This window comes from Muntiacus reevesi, chromosome 2 (assembly GCF_963930625.1).
Source record: "Muntiacus reevesi chromosome 2, mMunRee1.1, whole genome shotgun sequence".
Taxonomy (NCBI): domain Eukaryota; kingdom Metazoa; phylum Chordata; class Mammalia; order Artiodactyla; family Cervidae; genus Muntiacus; species Muntiacus reevesi.
The window spans coordinates 174,558,320-174,570,663 of record NC_089250.1 but is presented as its reverse complement, the minus strand read 5'-3'; the positions used below and the strand labels follow the sequence as shown (position 1 = coordinate 174,570,663).

Genomic DNA, 12,344 nt, shown 5'->3' with positions numbered 1-12,344 from the left:
CACACACATGATGCTGGGGGTTCACCAGGGACCCTAAAGGCCTCCCGGGGACTCTGAGTCTCCGATTTACCGACACTGACCTGTGCCGGGCTTCTCAGGTGCGAACGCGGGCCCCAAACCTCCCTCAGCTGCCCCGGGGGCCTCGCGGCTATGGCCCACCCCTCGGACGGGTGACCTGGGGCTGGGGGCCGACCGACAGGCCCCAGGCCACACGGCGGGGGTGCCCGAGGCCTCCCTTCTGAGCAGCGCCATGGACACCCACCGCGTCCGGATGCCCCTCCGGCAGCAGAGGTGGGCGGTGGGGGTGGGGGTCCCCAACCCTCCTCCATGGAGGGAGCAACGCGTCCCCCGAAGACGTCAGTCCGGGTGAGGGTGGGACAGAGGAAAGGCCCAAACTTGACATTTGCATTTCAAGCACTTATATCAGCAAAACAAATACCAGTAATTATACCATTTGCATATTTTCTACCGTGATTGTTGGGGAGGGGAGGAGGGGCCCCTGCTGACGCCAGCAGCCCGCCTCCGCAGCTGCGCAGCCCCCCCACCCCAGGCCCTCTCCTCCGCCCCACACCCCCCTCGGGGCGGGGGCGCGGGGACTCCGGGCGGCAGGAAACGTCCCGCTCCACCTGGGCCTGCCTCACGGGTCCGCCGCCAGACCCCGCCTGTGAAGTGGGGCCCAGGGTGCACCCCCCGACCCGCCGAGCTCAGGCTCGGCTCCTCACTCAGACGCTCCACGGCCTCTCCGCCCCCGGCGTGCGTGCTCCCCCTCACAAAGGCCTCCGCCCCGACCTGACCCCACTGCCCCGCACCAGCCGGCCACCCTCTCCGCCTCGGTGGGCCTGGCACGCAGCAGGCTCAGCCGTGGGACGCTGCCAGCCCAGGCCCCTCCCTGGTGCCGACCCCACAGAGAGGGCGGGGACCCCCCACTCAGAGGGGACTCGTGGGCTGGGGGATGGGACCGGCGGGGGGACTGAGCGCCCAGGCCCCTCCCTGGTGCCGACCCCACAGAGAGGGCGGGGAGCCCCCCACTCAGAGGGGCCTCGTGGGCTGGGGGATGGGACCGGCGGGGGCGGGGGACTGAGCGCCCAGGCCCCTCCCTGGCAGCTGCTGTGGGCGGTGCCCTCCCGGGGCGTCCAGAGAGAGCAGGGGTGCCCCACACGGTCTCAGCTCCCTCCTGCCTCTGGGGGGCTCCGGGGAGCGCTCCCTTCCTCAGCACCCCCACCTCCCTCCACTGCCCGCAGAACTGGACCACAGCAGACTCCCCCTCGCCCTGCCTCAAGGCTCCTGATGCGGCCCTTCAGGGCGGGGTCCCTGGGCTCATCCCAGGCTGGGGACCCGAGAAGGGAACCAGGTGGCTTCTCCCTGCTCTGTCAGGTCCACGTGCGGACTGTCTGGTTTCCAATGGAGGGAATGTCAGGAGGGAGAGGGGTGGGAGGGGTCCCAGCGGCACCTGAGGCCTGCAGGGAGGACAGGCCGAGGGGCAGCAGAACCCTGCTGGCAGCGTTCCCCAGGCCCGCTCCCTGGGTCGGGAAGCAGACACTCAAGCTCAGTCTGGGGCACTGACGAAGGGGATGGGATGTCCCCGGCCCATCACAGCTGGGACCCCTGAATAGTGACCACGACAGCGGAGACACGAGCAGGCAGCCCCCACCCCGCCCCGCCAGGCGGGCACCTCAGTCTTATCACCCTGGTCTCCAGAGAAATCGAGGCTCAGAGGAGTCACTCCACACACGGGGCCAGGACCTGTGCCTGCCGGCCTGGCCCCCTCCCCCCACTCTGCTTTCTGCAGGACAGGGGTCATCAGTGCCACCCCTCTGCAGACGGGAGACTCAGTCCCAGACGCAAGAGAGAGCAGCCTGTGATCACCCAGGACGCTCCTCAGCCGGCCTGACAGCTCTTTGCTTCTGACTTAAAGTCAGGCAGCGGCAGCAAGGGACGAGGTAATTACAGCTCCCAGGCTGGCTGCAGACACACCACCTCCCCCCCTCCCTTTAATCTCTTCCCACTCAGCCCCAACGAAGGGAAGCCAGGGCCCCAGGCTTGGAAGTGCAAATGAGGCCCCTTCCCCCTTTAACTGCAAGCAGCAATTAACTCCTCACTTCACACCCCACAGCCCCACAAATTCCAGATGGAGTAAACAGTTAAATATGAAATATTACACCATAAAAAAAAAAAAAAAACTGGATGAAAACAGAATTTAATACTTAGCAGTCCTCAGGAAGGAGACAGGCTTTCCAAGCTCTGAGGAATAGGATAAATTGTACAAGAGAGAGACAGATCTGACCATATAAAAATAAGGTAAAAGAACATAAAAAAAAAAAAAAAAAACCCATAAGATGTACAACATACAGGGAAAACTATTTATAGCAAGTGTGACAGAAATGATAACTTCATTATGTAAAGAATTCAAATTGATTAGGGAACCACTAACAACGTATAAACAAACGGGAGAAACAGACACAAAGGAGAAAACACAGTTGGTTAACAAATATATAAGACAGTGTTCAACTTCTTGCATAATTAGGGAAATGCAAATTTTAAAATTACACTGAGACACCATATAGGCTCATCAAATAAACAGTGATCTAAAAACCATCACCAAAAAAAAAAAGGCAACTAAAGATAAGTGCTGCGAAGGTTATGGCGAAACTGGCACAATTTTTCTGGAAAGTCATTTGGCAATACAGATAAAAAGCTTCTAAAGTGTGCACAGCTTATAGCAGACAAGAGGCTTAATGGTGAAGCTAAAACTTTCCCTTTGAGACCAAGGACAGCACATGGATGCCTGCTACCACCACTTCTACTCAAAACTGCACTAGTGGGCTCAGCCATTGCAATAAGGCCAGAAAAAGAAATTAAAATGATATGACTCAGAAAGGGAGAAACAACTCTAGTTATTCACAGGTGTTACATAAAAAAAAAAATCCCAAAGAATGTATAAATGCTGTGATGGATGACAGAACTTAGAGCACTAGATATAAAATCCATATTCAAACGTCAAGTGAATCTCTATACATCTGTAGTAAGCAGAACATGAACGCTTATTAAAATTCAACACTGCAAATTGATCCACAGATTCTACGCAATCACAATCAAAATCCTGGAAATTTTTTCTTTCTGTGGAACCTGACGAGCTGACTCTGAAATTTATAGAGAAGAGCCAAGGGCCTAGAATGGTCCTAAATAAGAACAAGGTGGAGTGCGGGGGGGAATTACTCATCAGATCATTTATTACACAACCATAGGCCCTGAAGCAGTTGCTCGCTGTACGAGATCAGAAAACAAGCCCACGGATCAAAGCTGGAGTCTCCCCACTGAGCTGGGACCCAGCCCCTGTGATGATCAAGGCGGCCAGTAACTTAGGAAGTCAGACATCCGGGAGGAAAACGAAACCAGACCCCTACCTCACACTGCATGAAAGATCAACTCCTGGCTGATTACAGACCTCAATGAGAAAAGAACCATATACCTAAGGAGAGAGCAGAAAAATACATGGACAACCTGGAAGCAAGGAAGGTCTCCTTCCCTTGGACCCACACAAGAACATGATCAACTCTACTCCATAAAAGTGAAGAATTCCCGGGGCTTCCCTCGTGGCTCAGTGGTAAAGAATCTACCTGCCAATGCAAGAGATGTGGGTTCGACCCCTGGGTCAGGAAGATCCCCTGGAGGAGGGCACGGCAACCCACTCCAGTATTCTTGCCTGGGAAGCCCCATGGACAGAGGAGCCTGGTGGGCTACAGTCCATGGGGTCACAGAGAGCTGCAACTGAGCGCACACACATGCATTATGCATACTTGAAAGTTGCTATAAAGACAGATCTTAAAACAGTTTTCACCACAAGAAGAAGCTTGAAAAGTGAAGAATTCTTGCTCTTGAAAAATAATAAGAATAAAAACACAAGCCACAGATATTTGAACACAGCCCTCTATCTACTCTAACGATGACATGGTGGGATAGCATCACCCACTCAATGGACATGAACCTGAGCAAACTCCAGGAAATAGTGAAGGACAGGGAAGCCTGGCGGGCTGCAGTCCACAGGGTTGCAAAGAGTCACACACAGCTTAGCAACTGAACAACAAGGACAACAATCTACTCCGCGTTGTCCATCCCGAATCCATGGACAACTCCTACAGATTCAAGGGGAAAATACAGGCACCTCAGTAATACAGAAAATGGAGAGAGGTCTTGAAAAGGCATTTCCCAAATGAGGACATCCAAATGACTCCAGAACATCAAACCATAAAAGATGCTCAACTTCATTATTTATGGAGACAGAAAAGCTTCAGAAGTCTCAGGAGTGTTGTGTTGGGGACGTGGTGAGGCAGGAAGACATCCTCTGCTCCGGGGGCCATATCACCACCACACCGAGGAGGAGACTGACGCACGCCTGTACATTCTGAGCGCAGAGACCCCACCCCAGGTGGGAAGCTCAGACTATGGCACTCACACACAGAGGCTTATCACAGCCCCAAAGCGGGAACCACTCTGATCCAGGCGTAGAAAGGGATGCTCTGCAGCAATGAAAATCCACCCATGATGAACGGATAAATCGTCCCCAAGTACCGCTGACCAAAAGAACATGGTCAAAAAGACTATGGATGCAGGGCTTACATTTATGTAAAGTACAGACACGGCCATCCCAGAATGTATCATCTGGGGACGCTGGTTGCTGTGTGTAGGAATGACAAGAGGGCTGTATCACAGAAAGGCTCTTGGAAGGGCTCCTGGGGGCTGGCGAAGTTCCATCGCAGTCTCTCAACCTTGACTGTGGCTGTGCAGTGTCCACACGATGATCATCCTTTCCACGTTCATACATGATTTCAGCACTCTTCTGTACATACTACTCCCTGCAAGTATGTGTGCACACTCAGTTACTCAGGCCTGTCCGACTCTGCAGCCCCATGCACTGTAGCTCGCCAGGCTACTCTGTCCGTGGGATTCTCCACGCAAGCACACTGGAGTGGGTTGCCATGACCTCCTCAAGGGGATCGTCCTGACCCAGGGATCGGACCGCCATCTCCTGCATTGGCAGGCGGACTCTTTTACCAAGGCAAGTCACTCAGTTGTATCCAACTCTGCGACCCCATGGACTGTAGCTACCAGGTTCCTCCGTACATGGGATTCTCCAGGCAAGAATACTGGAGTGGGTTGCCATTCCCTTCTCCTGGGGATTTTCCTAACCCAGGGATCGAACCTGGGTCTCCCACACTGCAGGCAGATTCTTTACCATCTGAGCTCCAGGGAAGCCCTTTACCAATGAGCCACCTGGAAAGCCCATCCGACAATTTGAAAAAGTCCTGGGAGTGGGGGAGGAAAGTTCAGCCCTTGGGCCAACTGTCTTCCTCCCAAGAACCTATCATAAAGAAATAATCCCAGAGAGGAGCTGAGCCAGAGACTTCCACTGCCTCTTAATATAGAAGAGAAAAAAATTGGAAATCACCTAACTGTTCGATATGAGGAGAAGGACTATGAATCTGTTACAGGACACCCTCTCTAAATACTGCACCATCATTTTAATAATGCTGATGAAAATTTTGCAGCTTGGAAACCGCTCAAGATCTGTGAATGATCAGAGCCAGCAGTTCACTCCCAGATGGACAGAAACATGAACATACACCCGCAAAACACACGTGCAAGGGTGTTCTTAGCAACACCATTCAGAGCAGCCCATGCTGGAAACAGCTCCTCAGTGCCAGAAGGGACCGTCAGACTGGGACGTCTGCACGCCTGGGAATATTACACAGCAATGAAGATGGGGGGGGACCATCACGTCCAACAGAGGAACGTGATTCTCACGAGTGAAACGTGTGACAAAAGCAGCCAGACATGAAGAGTGTGTGATCTGTGATTCCGTTTACACAATGTGAGAAGACAAAACTATGCTTGTTGTTGTTGTTGAGTCACCAAGTCGTGTCTGACTCTGTGACCCCATGGACTGTAGCCTGCCAGGCCCTGCTATCCATGGACTTCCCAGGCAAGAATACTGGAGTGTGTTGCCACTTCTTGCTCCGGGGGATCTTTCTGACCCAGGGGTCAAATCCACCTCTCCTGCATCGGCAGGCGGGTTCTTTACCACTGAGCCAGCAGGAAAGTCCGTCAAGACGATGCCCCTAGAAGCCAAAACTGTGGTCACCCATGGGCGGTACATGACCCCAAAAGGCCAAGAAGTGACTTCCAGGAGCTGGTGGGTTCTGCCTCTTGACGGAGGTGCTGGTTACACTTGATGAAAAATTCAGTAAACAGTACCTTGGGGTCTGTGTGCGTCTCTGTAGGTAAGCTATGTTTCAGTTTGTTGTGTAGTTTTCTTTAAGGGTGATTGATACCAACACTGTAACAAACCCTCATCCTCAAACGAAGAAAAGCCTAGAAGGCCATTCTCCAGGTGGGACCACAGTTCATTTCCCCTTTGAGCATTTTCCTAATTTGCTTTAGAGAAGAAATAGTTCTCTTTGGAAATAAAAAAATAATTGGGAAATAATACTTATTACATATATTAAAATGCCAGGCCAAAAAAAAAAAAAGTGCTGGTGCTAATTAACATTTTGCAATCCAGGATGGTCTGGTGCTTCGATGTTGGGAGAACTCAGGGCTGATGCTAACATGCCTGGGACCCTCACCCCACCTTCTGCGGCTGCAGCCCCGTCACCCCTCGGCCGACAGGAGCTGACGTGCTAATCTGCTGAGCAAAGGCAGAGCCAGCTCGGAGGGTGCGAAGCAGGAGAGACAACCGCAGCGAAGGGGAGGCGGGAACGCCAGGGAGGCAGGAGCCTGATGAGTCCTATGCAAGAGCTGTAAATTTGATAAGTGCTTATTAGAAATATGAGAATGAGGCTTCAAATGTGCCTGCCTGCCTGAAATGATGGCTGAGGTGCCCTCGGACTCTCACTGGCTAAACGTGGTAAGCTGTTCCACTGTAGGTGCAAAGTTAAAAAAAAAACAAACATCTAGACAGAAGTGAGATCCCCGGAAGAGCCTGTCACTGTCCTGGGGGCTCCAGAAAACCCTCCTTAGAAAGGGGCCAGAAAAGCGGCAGGACCCCCACACCCTCCACCGTCGGTCCAGTGACGCTGGCTCCTTCCTCAAGGTTGTCCAGGGTCCCAGCCCCCAGTCCACCCGGCCAGCTGAGCTCTGAGCTGGCGCCGCGAGCACCCATGGATGCTGTGTTCCAGGCCTCATTCTCTTTTCACTCGACCCGGGCAGGTGGACCCGGTTCGGGACCCAGGCGGCAGGTGAGCACCGAGGCTGAGCGCAGCCTGCCAGGACTCCCCTTTATCCCCGCTGCCGGGCAGCCTGGGACAGGTGCCGCCCTCCCCGAGGGCCCCGGCAGGGAGGCCCGTGCACTCCAGCCCGGCCGACACCTGCTCAGGCCCATCTGCCGACGATGACACACACCTTCCCCGTTCACGATGGCAACACTGATAAAAGCAGAAAAAAGACACATTCCCAGAAGAATATGGTGGGGGGGTGGGCAGATTCTTGAAAGGGCTGGAAATCAAAGGGGAAATAAATGTACCCACGGTGAGCTGTCCTCCTCCCGCTGGGAGCCCTTCTGACAGATGAGACCATAGTCTCGGGGCCCCACGGCCAGTGAGCAGGAGTTGGGCAGGAACCTGACCCCAAACACTCCCACCAGAGCCTCGCCTCTGCGTGGGCCATGGACCCGACATTCAGCGCCAGAAGAAACAGGCAGTGGGGGCTCGCCGAGGCCAGGGACAGCCTCCTGGTCTGTGCACCCCCCCACCGCCCAGACACCCCCAGCGGGGTGGATGGGCAGAAGGGGCAGTCGTCCTCTCTGGGCCGAGGCCCCAGGCTCTCATCTGCACCTCTTTGAGTGGAAACGGGCAGGAGACCCTGCCGGCCGCTCCCTCTGGGGCCTGAGCGGCATCTCTTCTGCCAGAGGGCGGGGGCTCCTCTTCCCCAGGACCACCACACCCCGTCCTCTGACCCCGCCCCGCTCACAGCAAACCCTCTGACACCCCATCTCCCCGGACGTCCACACGCCTGCTGGGAAGCCCCAGCCAGAGAGGGTAAGGGCTTCTCCCAGATCTCAAGGCAGATGGCGGGGGGACTTGGACCCCGGCCTGGACCAGCGCTCAACGTTGCCTCCTCCAGAAAGCCTCCCCAGCCTGCCCACATGGAGGGAGCCTGCAGACTGCCCCAGGCCACCTCCGCTGGGCCCTGTCCTCCAGCACCGCTCACTTCTGCGTCTGCACGCCACCCCCACTGACGTCCACCCCACGTGGGCAGGGCCCGCGTCGCTTCCTGGCGGCTACACCAGCTCAGGCCAAGCACGCAGACGCGCTCCACGGGGCTCACCGACAAGGACAAGGACTGGCCTCCCACCCCCAGGCCTGGCGCAGGGCCGGGGGCCCACGAGGTTCGCTGAGTGAGCCTGTGAACCAGTGAACGGGAATCAGGGACGCCTTCAACCAGCCAGGCTTTCAGAGTGCGGGCAGGGCGGGGCTGTGCCCACTCCTCTGCCTCCGGTGGGCTCCTGCCTCCACCTGCCTGGCCCCACGGCTGGCACAAGGGGGAGGGCGCAGGCTGGCACTGGGAGTCAGGTCCCCGTCACTCTGGACTGAGGCTGGTTCTCAGGTGTCGAGGGGACGAAGGTGTCCAGCACCCGGGCCAGCAGGAGCATTGAGTGGACGTCACGAGGGGAGGCAGGCCTCACGGTCCTGGCCGGGCTGGGGGTGGAACAGGTTCCAGGTCGCGGGGCCGGTTCCTCCCCCAGCACCAAGTGAGCGCAGGACTGCAGAGCTGAGCAGCGGCATGCCCTGCGTCGTTCATGATGCCACGTGAGCGACGGGCACAGAGGCAGGAAGGCAGGCGAGTGGTCCCCCACGGCCCCAGGTGGAACAGGAGGCTGCGTCTGGTCCCTGCAGGCAGGACGCCCCCACACCTGCGGCCAGGCAGCTGGGTGGTCAGGACAGGGCCTCCCAGGTCAGGACAGGGCCTCCCAGGGCCACCCTTTCACAGGAAGCGTTTTCTTCTGCAGTGCATCTCGGGCTAGTTCCCATGAGACCCAGAAGCTCTAGTCTGTTTCCCACCCCCACCATGCAGGGTCAGCTGCCTGTGGTCTCAGGGACCCAGACAGGCCCCAGGCGAGGTGTGCGGCTGGAGGACCTCAGGCCAGTCCGGCAGAGCCCGGCCGCCCAGACGCGGCAACCGTGATGCCTTCTGAGCCTGTGTCTCTGCCCTCACTCCTGCTAGAATCTCCACACCTGGGCAGCGGGTTGGGGGGTCACCCCTTGAGGGAGGGGGGTTCCTTTCTCTAGGCGGTGGGGGACACTCCGGCCCCCTTTCATCCCCGCAGCAATGCCTGTGGGTGACTGAGAAGCCAGAAGTCCCCTCTCTGTCCTCACCCCCCATCCTCCCAGGCCCTTTGTGACGTCACTGCTGTTGCCATGGGAACGCTGCCAGCTGAGCAGATGACTTCACGGGCGGGCAGACGGGAGGAGCGGGGCTGGGCCTGCCTGGTCTTGCAGCAAAGGCCACGCTCGGGTGACCGGCCACACAGCACAGGACGCGGGGGAGCCACCTGGCCCACAGGCGTTCCAAGTCTGAGCCTCACTCCCTCCAGGTAGAGGGCGGCAGGGCCACGTCTGCCCAGGGAGGCGGGGAGGACGTGGCTGAGGCCGTCCTCAGCCTCGGTTTCCCTCTCAGAAGGCAGGCGCAAGTCCAGGAGCCCAGGACTTCCAGAGGACTCCCCGCTGCGTCGGGCACCCGTGGGGGCAGGGCGCTGTTCAGCGGTAAAGGCCCCGGCACATCCTGTGTGAATCACAGCCAGATGAGGGCTTCCGGAAGCTTCCCACCTGCTCCTGCTCTAGGGCTGCGTTTCCTGGGCAGAGGGGAGCACTTCCCCATCTCCCGGGAGCCCCCACCTGCTCCTGCTCTGGGGGGGCGTTTCCTGGGCAGAGGGGAGCACTGCCCCATCTCCCGGGAGCCCCCACCTGCTCCTGCTCTGGGGGGCGTTTCCTGGGCAGAGGGGAGCACTGCCCCATCTTCCGGGAGCCCCCACCCCGGGGCTCTGATGCTCTTGGCTCTCTAGCCGCCCCTGGGGACCCCACCACATGCACCCACCTGTCGGCACTGATCCAGGTCTCCCAGACACCTGCTCCACGCGTGGGGTTGCCATGGGGACGAGCCGGTGCGGGCAGCGTGTTCAGGTGGGGCCCTGGGCACCCCCGAGGTTCCGCAGAAGCCGGGCTCACAGACAGGTCTGCAGGTGTGCCCACGCCATGCCCACACGTGTGTGCACGCTTGCACACACACCTGCGTGTTCTAACCTAGAGGTGGGCCCGCATTCAGGTAGATAGAGGCTGTGCATGGCATGTGCCTATCCAGGGGCACGAGCGGCCCAACTGGGTCTCCTTTGGACCTTGACCCCTGACCCCCACGGCCCAGCACGTGGTCGGGAGGAAGCAGGCACCTTCTTTTACTGTCTCCTTTCATTCAACTCTCAAGTGGGGATTCGGGAAGCTTCCCTCAACTTCCGACTAGAAACAAGGCCCAGAGACAGGAGGAGCTCGCCCAAGGTCACAGAGCCCTCGGGCAGTCCGTCTGGGAGGTTGTGCGGGGAGGTCCCAGCCCTGCCTCTCCCCCGCCACCCCCCCCCAGCTGCAGTCCAACCTGGTGCCTCCCATCTATGACCCCACATCTCCTGCAGACAGCGTGGTGCAGGAGAGCAGGTCTCCACGCTGAGAGCATCGCACAGCAGCCCAGCCTCTGCTGACGGCATGGACACCTCCTGGCCGCCCCTGCTGGCCTCAGGTCCGCCCGGCCAGGCCGAGGAGAGACAAGCCCCTCCCCCAGGCAGGAGGGGGCCTCTGCCCCATAAACCGAGCAGCCCAGCCTGGCCCGCAGCCTCTCACAGGCCCACGAGGGTCCTCTGACGGCCCAGCCGCAGGCAGACAGGCCGGACGGAGCTGTCCCGGCCCCAGTGAGCAGCCCTGGGGGGTGGGGTTTGGCTGCAGCACCCGGGCGGGAGTCGGGGCACGTGGGTGCCAGCAGGCCCTCCCCCAGGCCTCATGGCAGCTCCTAACTATCCTCCCAGCCACCCTGCCTTCCGCTCAGCCCACCAGTCACCGGGCAGGGGCAGAAACTGAGACCCCATGTCAGAAGTGGCTGCCAGGAGACAGAAGCTGCCAGGAGGGTCTGGCCGGGATCAGGTCGCTGCACACAGCCTGGAAGCCACCCTGCCAGTCACACGGTCATCCTGAACGCCTGGCCGGCCAGGCACTGCTGGGCTGGGCAGCTAGAGGCTGGTTAGGGATGCAGAGCGGCCTTTAAATACCCCGGTGATTTCACGCCACAGCGTCCTCCTCCTCCCCAGCCGCCCGAGGCACCCGGCCACACGATGGACGCCTAATGAGCTGTGAAGGTCCATTTTTCAAAGTTAAACATTTCCCGGGCTCCCTGGCCCAGCCTCCAGACACAGCCGAGTGACATCCTGGGTGTGGGGCCAAGACAGCTGCTCAGGGAGGCCGGCGCCCACGGGGACTCCACAGCACCCCGGCTCTCACTGCCCCCCGGGGGTCCACGGAAAACCACCCCAGCGACCAGCCGAGGGGGTGGGGCCTGCAGCGGGGCCTCAGCCCAGCGCAGCCTTCGCGCGGGGAACCCTGCCCCTGCCCCACGTCACAGAGGGGAGACTGGCGGAGGGGCTGCGAGTCCCCCAACAGCAGCCTCGAGGTCTCACCCACCTCGGGGAAGGGCCGAGGACCTGCAGGGCCATTCAAGGGGCAGCCGTGGGTGGAGACCCCAGACCCCCGGCACACCCCGGGTGTATCCAGGAGGGCTCCAGCTGACCCGTCAGCCAGGACCACTGCCAGCTTCTGTGTGAGGTAGCTGGGCCCCTCGGTCAGCCCCTGCATCTCTAGGGGGACGGGCTGGCAGGAGGCCTGAAAGTGGCCTCTGCAGGTCGGGGCTCAAGCCTCAGCTCTGTAAGTACCCGCCTCTGTGAGCTCGCCCCAGCCACCTCCCTGGCCCTCAGGACCTCCACCTGCCCTCTGGGGCCATTTGTCTCTGAGCCAGGGGTCATCTGCACTCCCATGACTTCCAAACCTCGGTCCATACTGACACTGTCTTTAGTCCCTGTAGGTGCCTCTACCCGTCATCCATTCACCCACCACCAGCAACGCATCCATCCTCCACTCACTCATCTTTCAGCCATCCATTCACCTGTTCATCAATCATCCATCCATCCTTCCTTCATTCCTCACACATCTGTCCACTCATCCACCATGCATCTCACCATCCAGTTTACTCATCCATCATCCATCCAGTTTATCCATCCATCCATCCATCAATCCATCCATCCCATCATTCATCCAGTT

General features: G+C 58.6%; 1 protein-coding gene across 2 annotated transcripts in view; it reads right to left on the bottom strand.

Moving 5' to 3' along the window:
* Window positions 1-12,344, bottom strand: part of ELFN1 (extracellular leucine rich repeat and fibronectin type III domain containing 1) — a 62,153-nt gene that overhangs the window by 27,444 nt on the left and 22,365 nt on the right. Inside the window, exon 1 of one of the 2 annotated variants that reach the window (XR_010661339.1) lies at window positions 723-739. The exons of the other annotated variant lie outside the window; for it this stretch is intronic. The gene's annotated coding sequence lies outside the window, so the exon portion shown is untranslated. Of the gene's footprint in view, window positions 1-722; window positions 740-12,344 lie in introns of those variants that run through there. 2 annotated transcript variants of the gene reach the window in all.